The following is a 12,266-nucleotide window of genomic DNA, read 5'->3' as shown; positions in this document are numbered from 1 at the left end:
GGAGGATATTGACAAGGAGTGACTTGCTGGTGTGGTTTTCAGGTGCTTGAATACAACTGGATCAAGGGATTTAGGTGTCCCTGGACTGCTTACGGTCGTAGCCACAGTTTCTGAACTAAACAGTGACTTATGAACTAACTAGGTGACGCATAAGCGAGGATGTCCCTAGGTAACCAACGTCCCTACCCCTGCTTATTGCAGCTTTACATAAGCTAGATATGTCGAGAGAGTTGTTGTCCGGATTCCAGACCAAAGAGATGGATTTTTTGGTCTTCTGCACAGGCATGGTGATGGCCTTTTGCATCCCACGGACACATCACCTTTAGCAGCATCTTCCTCCTCATCAACTTCCTCATCAGTGCCAGCTACATCAATTTCCTCCTCCTGGTGTACAACATTGACAACTTCAAAATCAGGAACTGGACTGTGGGTGATCCTTCCAGCATTGCAGAGGGCATCCTGCAAATGGTGGAAGGAGCCACCTCTTCCCATACAGTGAAGGTCAGGCTTCGCAACCACCAACACCGTTGGGCTCTCCTTGGGGATTTGTGATACCGTGCCTTTAGAAGGCTGAGTTGTTTGCTGTCTTTTTGTTGACAGCTTAACTCTCTTTACATTTCTAGGGGGGAAGAGGAGGATGAAGAGGAGGGCTGTGATCATCGTGTGAAGCTGGACCACTAGTCAAGAACATGGGCCAGACCCTTAGCAGTTCCTTGCCACTCCATGTTATACCTCCAAGAATTTACATTTTTTTTTTCTTAAACGTGCTCAACCTTGCCTTTTTGGATTTCACAGGCCCTCGATGATGACATTGAGCATCGGCATTGGCAGAAGACCTTGATGGCATTTCATCATCATGTTCTATGACTTGACAAGTGGCAGCAGCTTCAGCACTTGGAGGAAGTGGTTCTTGTACTATTGGAGCCTCCATATTTTGGTTCTCCATTATCTTTTTGGAGTACAGCCACACAGCAGCAGAGACACAGAAAAATTTAAAAGGATTATTATTTGCGTAACCCTTATTGCAAAAACAAAGAATGAAGTGCGGTGTGCACTGTGCACACAGGTGAGTTGAGACTACCCTGGCCTGTCCCAGCTAACAGTCACACAGCAGCAGACACAGAAACATTTTAAAGGATTATTAATAAGTTAGTAACCCCTTTATTGTAAAATAAAAATGATATTTTGCAATTTGCACCGACGTGCGGCCTGCACAGGTGAGGTGAGACTTATACTGTATGAGGGAGCTGTATTATATGAGGGAGCTGTATTATATGAGGTAGATGTATTATATGAGGGAGCTGTATTACATGAGTGAGCTGTATTATATGAGGGAGCTGTATTATATGAGGGATCTGTATTATATGAGGGAGCTGTATTATATGAGGTACAGTAGATGTATTATATGAGGTGGGTGTAATATATGAGGGAGCTGTATTATATGAGTGAGCTGTATATGAGGGAGCTGTATTATATGAGGGAGCTGTATTATATGAGGTAGATGTACTGTATTATATGAGGTGGGTGTAATATATGAGGGAGCTGTATTATATGAGGGAGCTGTATTATATGAGGGAGCTGTATTATATGAGGGAGCTGCATTATATGAGTGAGCTCTATTATATGAGGGAGCTCAGCTGTATTATATGAGTGAGCTGTATTATATGAGGGAGCTGTATTATATGAGGCAGATGTATTATATGAGGGAGCTCAGCTGTATTATATGAGGTAGATGTATTATATGAGGGAGCTCAGCTGTATTATATGAGGAAGCTGTATTATATGAGAAAGATGAGGGGGACTGTCAGCAGTTAAAGGAGGTGTGTGGGTTGGGTTCCTGAATAAGTGTGGGGGCTTCAGGGGGTGTGGCACAAAAAAGACTGATGCCAGGGAACCACAATGTGTCTGCAGGACAGCTGGCCCAGTTATGCCCCTCATCACAGTGAATCTGCAGGACAGCTGGCCCAGTTATGCCCCTCATCACAGTGTGTCTGCAGGACAGCTGGCACAGGGACGCCCTCATCACAGTGTATCTGCAGGACAGCTGGCCCAGGGACGCCCTCATCACAGTGTATCTGCAGGACAGCTGGCCCAGGGACGCCCTCATCACAGTGTGTCTGCAGGACAGCTGGCCCAGGGACGCCCTCATCACAGTGTATCTGCAGGACAGCTGGCCCAGGGACGCCCTCATCACAGTGTGTCTGCAGGACAGCTGGCACAGGGACGCCCTCATCACAGTGTATCTGCAGGACAGCTGGCCCAGGGACGCCCTCATCACAGTGTATCTGCAGGACAGCTGGCCCAGGGACGCCCTCATCACAGTGTATCTGCAGGACAGCTGGCACAGGGACGCCCTTCATCACAGTGTATCTGCAGGACAGCTGGCCCAGGGACGCCCTCATCACAGTGTATCTGCAGGACAGCTGGCCCAGGGACGCCCTCATCACAGTGTATCTGCAGGACAGCTGGCCCAGGGACGCCCTCATCACAGTGTGTCTGCAGTACAGCTGGCACAGGGACGCCCTCATCACAGTGTGTCTGCAGGACAGCTGGCACAGGGACGCCCTCATCACAGTGTATCTGCAGGACAGCTGGCCCAGGGACGCCCTCATCACAGTGTATCTGCAGGACAGCTGGCCCAGGGACGCCCTCATCACAGTGTATCTGCAGGACAGCTGGCCCAGGGACGCCCTCATCACAGTGTATCTGCAGGACAGCTGGCCCAGGGACGCCCTCATCACAGTGTATCTGCAGGACAGCTGGCCCAGGGACGCCCTCATCACAGTGTGTCTGCAGGACAGCTGGCACAGGGACGCCCTCATCACAGTGTATCTGCAGGACAGCTGGCCCAGGGACGCCCTCATCACAGTGTATCTGCAGGACAGCTGGCCCAGGGACGCCCTCATCACAGTGTATCTGCAGGACAGCTGGCCCAGGGACGCCCTTCATCACAGTGTATCTGCAGGACAGCTGGCCCAGGGACGCCCTCATCACAGTGTATCTGCAGGACAGCTGGCCCAGGGACGCCCTCATCACAGTGTATCTGCAGGACAGCTGGCCCAGGGACGCCCTCATCACAGTGTATCTGCAGGACAGCTGGCACAGGGACGCCCTCATCACAGTGTGTCTGCAGGACAGCTGGCCCAGGGACGCCCTCATCACAGTGTATCTGCAGGACAGCTGGCCCAGGGACGCCCTCATCACAGTGTATCTGCAGGACAGCTGGCACAGGGACGCCCTCATCACAGTGTATCTGCAGGACAGCTGGCCCAGGGACGCCCTCATCACAGTGTGTCTGCAGGACAGCTGGCACAGGGACGCCCTCATCACAGTGTATCTGCAGGACAGCTGGCCCAGGGACGCCCTCATCACAGTGTATCTGCAGGACAGCTGGCCCAGGGACGCCCTCATCACAGTGTATCTGCAGGACAGCTGGCACAGGGACGCCCTTCATCACAGTGTATCTGCAGGACAGCTGGCCCAGGGACGCCCTCATCACAGTGTATCTGCAGGACAGCTGGCCCAGGGACGCCCTCATCACAGTGTATCTGCAAGACAGCTGGCCCAGGGACGCCCTCATCACAGTGTGTCTGCAGTACAGCTGGCACAGGGACGCCCTCATCACAGTGTGTCTGCAGGACAGCTGGCACAGGGACGCCCTCATCACAGTGTATCTGCAGGACAGCTGGCCCAGGGACGCCCTCATCACAGTGTATCTGCAGGACAGCTGGCCCAGGGACGCCCTCATCACAGTGTATCTGCAGGACAGCTGGCCCAGGGACGCCCTCATCACAGTGTATCTGCAGGACAGCTGGCCCAGGGACGCCCTCATCACAGTGTATCTGCAGGACAGCTGGCCCAGGGACGCCCTCATCACAGTGTGTCTGCAGGACAGCTGGCACAGGGACGCCCTCATCACAGTGTATCTGCAGGACAGCTGGCCCAGGGACGCCCTCATCACAGTGTATCTGCAGGACAGCTGGCCCAGGGACGCCCTCATCACAGTGTATCTGCAGGACAGCTGGCACAGGGACGCCCTTCATCACAGTGTATCTGCAGGACAGCTGGCCCAGGGACGCCCTCATCACAGTGTATCTGCAGGACAGCTGGCCCAGGGACGCCCTCATCACAGTGTATCTGCAGGACAGCTGGCCCAGGGACGCCCTCATCACAGTGTATCTGCAGGACAGCTGGCACAGGGACGCCCTCATCACAGTGTGTCTGCAGGACAGCTGGCCCAGGGACGCCCTCATCACAGTGTATCTGCAGGACAGCTGGCCCAGGGACGCCCTCATCACAGTGTATCTGCAGGACAGCTGGCACAGGGACGCCCTCATCACAGTGTATCTGCAGGACAGCTGGCACAGGGACGCCCTCATCACAGTGTGTCTGCAGGACAGCTGGCACAGGGACGCCCTCATCACAGTGTATCTGCAGGACAGCTGGCCCAGGGACGCCCTCATTACAGTGTATCTGCAGGACAGCTGGCACAGGGACGCCCTCATTACAGTGTATCTGCAGGACAGCTGGCACAGGGACGCCCTCATCACAGTGTATCTGCAGGACAGCTGGCCCAGGGACGCCCTCATCACAGTGTGTCTGCAGGACAGCTGGCCCAGGGACGCCCTCATCACAGTGTATCTGCAGGACAGCTGGCCCAGGGACGCCCTCATCACAGTGTGTCTGCAGGACAGCTGGCACAGGGACGCCCTCATCACAGTGTATCTGCAGGACAGCTGGCCCAGGGACGCCCTCATCACAGTGTATCTGCAGGACAGCTGGCCCAGGGACGCCCTCATCACAGTGTATCTGCAGGACAGCTGGCACAGGGACGCCCTTCATCACAGTGTATCTGCAGGACAGCTGGCCCAGGGACGCCCTCATCACAGTGTATCTGCAGGACAGCTGGCCCAGGGACGCCCTCATCACAGTGTATCTGCAGGACAGCTGGCCCAGGGACGCCCTCATCACAGTGTGTCTGCAGTACAGCTGGCACAGGGACGCCCTCATCACAGTGTGTCTGCAGGACAGCTGGCACAGGGACGCCCTCATCACAGTGTATCTGCAGGACAGCTGGCCCAGGGACGCCCTCATCACAGTGTATCTGCAGGACAGCTGGCCCAGGGACGCCCTCATCACAGTGTATCTGCAGGACAGCTGGCCCAGGGACGCCCTCATCACAGTGTATCTGCAGGACAGCTGGCCCAGGGACGCCCTCATCACAGTGTGTCTGCAGGACAGCTGGCCCAGGGACGCCCTCATCACAGTGTGTCTGCAGGACAGCTGGCCCAGGGACGCCCTCATCACAGTGTATCTGCAGGACAGCTGGCCCAGGGACGCCCTCATCACAGTGTATCTGCAGGACAGCTGGCCCAGGGACGCCCTCATCACAGTGTATCTGCAGGACAGCTGGCACAGGGACGCCCTTCATCACAGTGTATCTGCAGGACAGCTGGCCCAGGGACGCCCTCATCACAGTGTATCTGCAGGACAGCTGGCCCAGGGACGCCCTCATCACAGTGTATCTGCAGGACAGCTGGCCCAGGGACGCCCTCATCACAGTGTGTCTGCAGGACAGCTGGCACAGGGACGCCCTCATCACAGTGTGTCTGCAGGACAGCTGGCCCAGGGACGCCCTCATCACAGTGTATCTGCAGGACAGCTGGCCCAGGGACGCCCTCATCACAGTGTATCTGCAGGACAGCTGGCACAGGGACGCCCTCATCACAGTGTATCTGCAGGACAGCTGGCACAGGGACGCCCTCATCACAGTGTGTCTGCAGGACAGCTGGCACAGGGACGCCCTCATCACAGTGTATCTGCAGGACAGCTGGCCCAGGGACGCCCTCATTACAGTGTATCTGCAGGACAGCTGGCACAGGGACGCCCTCATCACAGTGTATCTGCAGGACAGCTGGCCCAGGGACGCCCTCATCACAGTGTATCTGCAGGACAGCTGGCCCAGGGACGCCCGCATCACAGTGTATCTGCAGGACAGCTGGCCCAGGGACGCCCTCATCACAGTGTGTCTGCAGGACAGCTGGCACAGGGACGCCCTCATCACAGTGTGTCTGCAGGACAGCTGGCCCAGGGACGCCCTCATCACAGTGTGTCTGCTGGACAGCTGGCACAGGGACGCCCTCATCACAGTGTGTCTGCAGGACAGCTGGCCCAGGGACGCTCTCATCACAGTGTGTCTGCAGGACAGCTGGCCCAGGGACGCCCTCATCACAGTGTATCTGCAGGACAGCTGGCCCAGGGACGCCCTCATCACAGTGTATCTGCAGGACATCTGGCACAGGGACGCCCTCATCACAGTGTGTCTGCAGGACAGCTGGCCCAGGAACGCCCTCATCACAGTGTGTCTGCAGGACAGCTGGCCCAGGGACGCCCTCATCACAGTGTGTCTGCAGGACAGCTGGCACAGGGACGCCCTCATCACAGTGTATCTGCAGGACAGCTGGCCCAGGGACGCCCTCATCACAGTGTATCTGCAGGACAGCTGGCCCAGGGACGCCCTCATCACAGTGTATCTGCAGGACAGCTGGCCCAGGGACGCCCTCATCACAGTGTGTCTGCAGGACAGCTGGCACAGGGACGCCCCTCATCACAGTGTATCTGCAGGACAGCTGGCACAGGGACGCCCTCATCACAATGTGTCTGCAGGACAGATGGCACAGGGACGCCCTCATCACAGTGTGTCTGCAGGACAGCTGGCACAGGGACGCCCTCATCACAGTGTGTCTGCAGGACAGCTGGCACAGGGACGCCCTCATCACAGTGTATCTGCAGGACAGCTGGCCCAGGGACGCCCTCATCACAGTGTATCTGCAGGACAGCTGGCCCAGGGACGCCCTCATCACAGTGTATCTGCAGGACAGCTGGCCCAGGGACGCCCTCATCACAGTGTATCTGCAGGACAGCTGGCACATGGCTTGCACAGGTGCCACAAAAATTACACTCTTCACCGCAAGGCCACTACTAGGAGTGACAGGTGCCACGTATGTTACACCCTTACACAGAGGGGCCACTACTAGAAATGACAGGTGCCACGTATGTTACACCACAGAGCCACTACTAGCAGTGTCAGGTGCCAGGTATGTTACACTCTTACACCGCCACTACTAGGAGTGACAGATGCCACATATATTAGGCCCTTACGCCGCCACTACTAGGATTGACAGGTGCCACGTATGTTTCACCCTTACATCGCCACTACTAGGAGTGACAGGTGCCATGTATGATGCACCCTTACACCGCCACTACTAGGAGCGACAGGTGCCACTTATGCCACACCCTTACACTACTATGAGTGACAGGTGCCACGTATGTTACACCCTTACACTGCAGAGCTACTACTAGGAGTGACAGGTGCCAAGTATGATACTCCCTTACACTGCAGAGCTACTACTAGGAGTGACAGTTGCCACGTATGTTACACCCTTACACCACCACTACTAGGAGTGACAGGTGCCACGTATGTTACACCCTTACACCACCACTACTAGGAGTGACAGGTGCCACGTATGCTACAACCTTACACCACAGAGCCGCTACTAGGATTGACAGGTGCCACATATGTTACACCCTCACACTGCAGAGTCACTACTAGGAGTGACAGGTGCCACATGTTACACCCTTACATCGCCACTACTAGGAGTGACAGGTGCCACATATTACACCCTTACACTGCAGAGCCACTACTAGGAGTGACAGGTGCCACATGTTACACCCTTACACTGCAGAGCCACTACTAGGAGTGACAGGTGCCACATGTTACACCCTTACATCGCCACTACTAGGAGTGACAGGTGCCACATATTACACCCTTACACTGCAGAGCCACTACTAGGAGTGACAGGTGCCACATGTTACTCCCTTACACTGCAGAGCCACTACTAGGAGGGACAGGTGCCACATATTACACCCTTACACTGCAGAGCCACTACTAGGAGTGACAGGTGCCACATGTTACACACTTACATCGCCACTACTAGGAGTGACAGGTGCCACATGTTACACCCTTACACTGCAGAGCCACTACTAGGAGTGACAGGTGCCACATGTTACACCCTTACACTGCAGAGCCACTACTAGGAGGGACAGGTGCCACATATTACACCCTTACACTGCAGAGCCACTACTAGGAGTGACAGGTGCCACATGTTACACACTTACATCGCCACTACTAGGAGTGACAGGTGCCACATGTTACACCCTTACACTGCAGAGCCACTACTAGGAGTGACAGGTGCCACATATTACACCCTTACACTGCAGAGCCACTACTAGGAGTGACAGGTGCCACATGTTACACACTTACATCGCCACTACTAGGAGTGACAGGTGCCACATGTTACACCCTTACACTGCAGAGCCACTACTAGATGTGACAGGTGCCACATGTTACACACTTACACTGCAGAGCCACTACTAGGAGTGACAGGTGCCACATGTTACACCCTTACATCGCCACTACTAGGAGTGACAGGTGCCACATGTTACACCCTTACACTGCAGAGCCACTACTAGGAGTGACAGGTGCCACATGTTACACCCTTACATCGCCACTACTAGGAGTGACAGGTGCCACATGTTACACCCTTACATCGCCACTACTAGGAGTGACAGGTGCCACATGTTACACCCACACTGCAGAGCCACTACTAGGAGTGACAGGTGCCACATATTACACCCTTACACTGCAGAGCCACTACTAGGAGTGACAGGTGCCACATATTACACCCTTACACTGCAGAGCCACTACTAGGAGGGACAGGTGCCACATATTACACCCTTACACTGCAGAGCCACTACTAGGAGTGACAGGTGCCACATATTACACCCTTACACTGCAGAGCCACTACTAGGAGTGACAGGTGCCACATGTTACACCCTTACATCGCCACTACTAGGAGTGACAGGTGCCACATGTTACACCCTTACACTGCAGAGCCACTACTAGGAGTGACAGGTGCCACATGTTACACCCTTACATCACCACTACTAGGAGTGACAGGTGCCACATATTACACCCTTACACTGCAGAGCCACTACTAGGAGTGACAGGTGCCACATGTTACACCCTTACATCGCCACTACTAGGAGTGACAGGTGCCACATATTACACCCTTACACTGCAGAGCCACTACTAGGAGTGACAGGTGCCACATGTTACACCCTTACACTGCAGAGCCACTACTAGGAGTGACAGGTGCCACATATTACACCCTTACACTGCAGAGCCACTACTAGGAGTGACAGGTGCCACATGTTACACACTTACATCGCCACTACTAGGAGTGACAGGTGCCACATGTTACACCCTTACACTGCAGAGCCACTACTAGGAGTGACAGGTGCCACATATTACACCCTTACACTGCAGAGCCACTACTAGGAGTGACAGGTGCCACATGTTACACACTTACATCGCCACTACTAGGAGTGACAGGTGCCACATGTTACACCCTTACACTGCAGAGCCACTACTAGATGTGACAGGTGCCACATGTTACACCCTTACATCGCCACTACTAGGAGTGACAGGTGCCACATGTTACACCCTTACACTGCAGAGCCACTATTAGGAGTGACAGGTGCCACATGTTACACCCTTACATCGCCACTACTAGGAGTGACAGGTGCCACATGTTACACCCTTACATCGCCACTACTAGGAGTGACAGGTGCCACATGTTACACCCACACTGCAGAGCCACTACTAGGAGTGACAGGTGCCACATGTTACTCCCTTACACTGCAGAGCCACTACTAGGAGTGACAGGTGCCACATATTACACCCTTACACTGCAGAGCCACTACTAGGAGTGACACGTGCCACATATTACACCCTTACACTGCAGAGCCACTACTAGGAGGGACAGGTGCCACATGTTACACCCTTACATCGCCACTACTAGGAGTGACAGGTGCCACATGTTACACCCACACTGCAGAGCCACTACTAGGAGTGACAGGTGCCACATGTTACTCCCTTACACTGCAGAGCCACTACTAGGAGGGACAGGTGCCACATGTTACACCCTTACACTGCAGAGCCACTACTAGGAGTGACAGGTGCCACATGTTACACCCTTACATCACCACTACTAGGAGTGACAGGTGCCACATATTACACCCTTACACTGCAGAGCCACTACTAGGAGTGACAGGTGCCACATGTTACACCCTTACATCGCCACTACTAGGAGTGACAGGTGCCACATGTTACACCCTTACACTGCAGAGCCACTACTAGGAGTGACAGGTGCCACATGTTACACCCTTACATCGCCACTACTAGGAGTGACAGGTGCCACATGTTACACCCTTACACTGCAGAGCCACTACTAGGAGTGACAGGTGCCACATGTTACACCCTTACACTGCAGAGCCACTACTAGGAGTGACAGGTGCCACATGTTACACACTTACATCGCCACTACTAGGAGTGACAGGTGCCACATGTTACACCCTTACACTGCAGAGCCACTACTAGATGTGACAGGTGCCACATGTTACACCCTTACATCGCCACTACTAGAAGTGACAGGTGCCACATGTTACACCCTTACACTGCAGAGCCACTACTAGGAGTGACAGGTGCCACATGTTACACCCTTACATCACCACTACTAGGAGTGACAGGTGCCACATGTTACACCCTTACATCGCCACTACTAGGAGTGACAGGTGCCACATGTTACACCCTTACATCGCCACTACTAGGAGTGACAGGTGCCACATGTTACACCCACACTGCAGAGCCACTACTAGGAGTGACAGGTGCCACATATTACACCCTTACACTGCAGAGCCACTACTAGGAGTGACAGGTGCCACATATTACACCCTTACACTGCAGAGCCACTACTAGGAGGGACAGGTGCCACATGTTACACCCTTACACTGCAGAGCCACTACTAGATGTGACAGGTGCCACATGTTACACCCTTACATCGCCACTACTAGGAGTGACAGGTGCCACATGTTACACCCTTACACTGCAGAGCCACTACTAGGAGGGACAGGTGCCACATGTTACACCCTTACATCACCACTACTAGGAGTGACAGGTGCCACATGTTACACCCTTACATCACCACTACTAGGAGTGACAGGTGCCACATGTTACACCCTTACATCGCCACTACTAGGAGTGACAGGTGCCACATGTTACACCCTTACATCGCCACTACTAGGAGTGACAGGTGCCACATGTTACACCCACACTGCAGAGCCATTACTAGGAGTGACAGGTGCCACATGTTACTCCCTTACACTGCAGAGCCACTACTAGGAGGGACAGGTGCCACATGTTACACCCTTACACTGCAGAGCCACTACTAGGAGTGACAGGTGCCACATGTTACACCCTTACATCACCACTACTAGGAGTGACAGGTGCCACATATTACACCCTTACACTGCAGAGCCACTACTAGGAGTGACAGGTGCCACATGTTACACCCTTACATCGCCACTACTAGGAGTGACAGGTGCCACATGTTACACCCTTACATCGCCACTACTAGGAGTGACAGGTGCCACATGTTACACCCTTACACTGCAGAGCCACTACTAGGAGTGACAGGTGCCACATGTTACACCCTTACATCGCCACTACTAGGAGTGACAGGTGCCACATGTTATACCCACACTGCAGAGCCACTACTAGGAGTGACAGGTGCCACATATTACACCCTTACACTGCAGAGCCACTACTAGGAGGGACAGGTGCCACATGTTACACCCTTACACTGCAGAGCCACTACTAGATGTGACAGGTGCCACATGTTACACCCTTACATCGCCACTACTAGGAGTGACAGGTGCCACATGTTACACCCTTACACTGCAGAGCCACTACTAGGAGGGACAGGTGCCACATGTTACACCCTTACATCACCACTACTAGGAGTGACAGGTGCCACATGTTACACCCTTACATCACCACTACTAGGAGTGACAGGTGCCACATGTTACACCCTTACATCGCCACTACTAGGAGTGACAGGTGCCACATGTTACACCCTTACATCGCCACTACTAGGAGTGACAGGTGCCACATGTTACACCCACACTGCAGAGCCATTACTAGGAGTGACAGGTGCCACATGTTACTCCCTTACACTGCAGAGCCACTACTAGGAGGGACAGGTGCCACATGTTACACCCTTACACTGCAGAGCCACTACTAGGAGTGACAGGTGCCACATGTTACACCCTTACATCACCACTACTAGGAGTGACAGGTGCCACAT

Source organism: Crinia signifera, chromosome 8 (assembly GCF_055691185.1).
Source record: "Crinia signifera chromosome 8, ASM5569118v1, whole genome shotgun sequence".
NCBI classification, from domain to species: domain Eukaryota; kingdom Metazoa; phylum Chordata; class Amphibia; order Anura; family Myobatrachidae; genus Crinia; species Crinia signifera.
Note: the sequence above shows the minus strand (reverse complement) of the source record.